This window comes from Neophocaena asiaeorientalis, unplaced genomic scaffold, assembly GCF_003031525.2.
Source record: "Neophocaena asiaeorientalis asiaeorientalis breed wild unplaced genomic scaffold, Neophocaena_asiaeorientalis_V1.1 scaffold648, whole genome shotgun sequence".
NCBI classification, from domain to species: Eukaryota; Metazoa; Chordata; class Mammalia; order Artiodactyla; family Phocoenidae; genus Neophocaena; species Neophocaena asiaeorientalis.
In genome coordinates, this window is record NW_020172781.1 from 7,156,499 (window position 1) to 7,159,640 (window position 3,142).

At 44.8% G+C, this 3,142-nt stretch overlaps 1 pseudogene; it reads left to right on the top strand.

The window, feature by feature from the left end:
• Nucleotides 1–1,073: 1,073 nt before the first annotated feature.
• On the top strand, nt 1,074–1,649 carry LOC112397269 (lactoylglutathione lyase pseudogene; annotated as a pseudogene).
• The last annotated feature ends 1,493 nt before the right edge of the window (nt 1,650–3,142 follow it).

Consider the following 3,142-nt stretch of genomic DNA (forward strand, 5'->3'; position numbering starts at 1 on the left):
ATACACTGGGATCTCTAAGAGGTCTTAGAGTCTGTAGACTGCTTTGACTACACAATTTCAGACATGCCAATATGGTTTCACTGCTTTATTGTCATGAAGGGGAGTCTGAAGCCCAGAGAGGGACTGCTACTTGTCCAGTGTCACACATCGATGGTGGAGATCTGAATTTCTAGCCTTCCCGTGTCCGTGACAGCAATGTAGTGAGTCCTCAGTGCCATCTCCCTGCACCAGCAGCTCTAAACGTGGAGCATCAAGGTGTCCTGGTGACCTTCAGGGACACCAAGACGTGTAGATTCACTAAATTTTGTTTTTTGGGCCACGCCACGCGGCTTGCAGGATCTCAGTTCCCCGACCAGGGGTCGAACCTGGGCTACGGCAGTGACAGTGCTGAATCCTAACCACTAGGCCACGAGGGAACCCCCTAGATTCATTAAATTTAAAATAACTGCATAGGATCCTTCAAAAGTGTTAATATCACAAAAACAAGGGAAGGTGAGAAACTGTCACAGACTGGAGGAGAGTTAGGAGACATGACCACTAAATGCAACATGCTTTCTTGGGGTGGATCTGCTTTAGTGAAAAACCAGGTGAAATCCAAACAAAATCTGTAGTATAACTAATAGTATGGCACCAATGTCAGGTTCTTAGTTTTGATCAGTGTACCATGGTCATGTACGATATTAACACTGGGGGGCGCTGCGTGAAGGATACACCAGACGCTCTGGTTTTTTTTGTTTTTTCTTTTTGCGGTACGCGGGCCTCTCACTGTTGTGGCCTCTCCCGTTGCAGAGCACAGGCTCCGGACGCGCAGGCTCAGCGGCCATGGCTCACGGACCCAGCCGCTCCGCGGCATGTGGGATCTTCCCGGACCGGGGCGGGAACCCGTGTCCCCTGCATCGGCAGGCGGACTCTCAACCACTGCGCCACCAGGGAAGCCCCAGAACGCTCTGTTTTATCTTTGCAGCTCTTCTATAAACCTAAAATGATTTCTGAAAAGGGAGCTTCACGGCCTGCAGAGTGTGGGTGGCTGCTGCGTTCCCGGGGACCGTTGTCCGCGATACAGCAGTACAGCCATGGCAGAGCTGCAGCCCACGTCCAGCAGACTCACCGACGAGGCCGCCCTTTTCTGCTGCACCTACCTGGACCCCAGCACCAAGGATCTTCTCTTGCAGCAGACCATGCTGCGAATTAAGGATCCTAAGTAGTCACTGGATTTTTATCCTTGAATTCTTGGAATGACACTACTCCAAAAATTAGATTTTCCCACTATGAAATTTTCACTCTATTTCTTGGCTTATGAGGATAAAAATGACATCCCAAAAGATAAAGATGAAAGACTAGCATGGGCCATTCTCCAGAAAAGCTATGCTTGAACTGACACACAACTGGGGCACTGAAGAGGATGAGATGCAGAGTTACCACAGTGGCGATTCAGACCCTTGGGGATTTGGTCACATTGGAATTGCTGTACCTGATGTTCACAGTGCTTGTATAAGATGTGAAGAACTGGGAGTCAAATTTGTGAAGAAACTTGATGATGGTAAAATGAAAGGCCTGGCATTTATCAAGATCCTGATGGCTACTGGATTGAAATTTTGAATCCTAACAAAATGATAATTTTATTTATTTCTGTGAGAATGCTGCTTTGAGATTTCAGTGAAGACACTGTGGAAGGTGAAGAAGGAAACAGTGTGATTCAAGATATTCAGTTAAGGGCTTCCCTGGTGGCGCAGTGGTTGAGAGTCTGCCTGCCGATGCAGGGGACACGGGTTCGTGCCCCGGTCCGGGAAGATCCCACATGCCGCGGAGCGGCTGGGCCCCTGAGGCATGGCCGCTGAGCCTGCGCGTCCGGAGCCTGTGCTCCGCAACGGGAGAGGCCACAACAGTGAGAGGCCCGCGTACTGCAAAAAAAATAAAATAAAATAAAATAAAAGATATTCAGTTAACAGAAGCATCTAGGACTGATGGATTATTGTCTCAATTCAAATTATTCTTAAGTCCATTTCCCTTTCCTATTTCAGCTATGTTTTTCACCTAACTGTTCAGCCATTCTAGTTTTAAAGTAGTGGTTTGTCTTATGTCCTTGAATGTAGTTGTATAACTTTACTTTTTTTTTTTTTTTTTTTTTTTTACAGGGAAGCCCTAACTTTACTTTTTTAGGCAATAATTAGAACAATTCCTTTCAGGGGCTGCATTTGCCTTCTATCTCCTGAAGAGATACAAGTCTACAAGTCTGCCTTTGAATCATCATTTTCAAAAAAAAACCAAAAATCCAACCTTAATATGTTTTTGTTGTGCTTACCTTCTGGGGTTTCAGTTCCTCAGAAGTAACTTTTCAGAATGGGAAGTAAAGAACCCCGAACGAAAGTGAAGCTTCATGTATATTTCCAAAAAAAAAAAAAAAAAAAACAAATAAAATTATTTCAAAATAGAAAGCTAAAAATGCATATATTAGTTATGCCAAATCAAACTCCATCCTGCACTGGATTCAGCCATAGAAAAACAGAGGCAAGCCCAAAATCTATGTTAGAATGCTGTATGAAAATATCTTCAGGAAATATACCCAAGCATGCTGATCATCTTGGTTACTTGTGAGCAGGGCCCCGGGTGGCTACTGTAAAAGGAGGGAGACTTTTCACAGTTGATTCTTAAATACCTTTTGGATTTTGAACTGTGTACCTGTATTCTCTTTCAACAATTAAATCTTAAAAATAATTGAAGAGAGAAATTGGAAAAACATTACTTCGGACTTCTGGGGGCAAACAGAGTGAATGAGATAGTAACAATACTGCTCATTGCTGTTAGTGTTTATTGGAGGTCCTGTGATGTGCTTGTTGCTGTGGTGAGCACGGAACAGGGAAGAACTCATTGAATCCCCTCAACAAGGCAAGACCCCCGTTTTATAGAAGAACAACCATTTGTTCAAGTTGTCATGTAGAAAGTGACAGAGCAGGAATTTGAGGTCAAGTCTGCCTCATTCCATCACCTGAGCTTTTAATCATTCTTTCTACTACTGTGGGATAAATATGCATGCAGGAGGCTATGGGAGCAAACAAGATGAGGCATGCAGCAGACGCTGTTGGAGCCCAGCCCATAGTCCCTTGCCCTGCATTTCTTTCCCTGGGGTGGGGAGAGGCTCTCT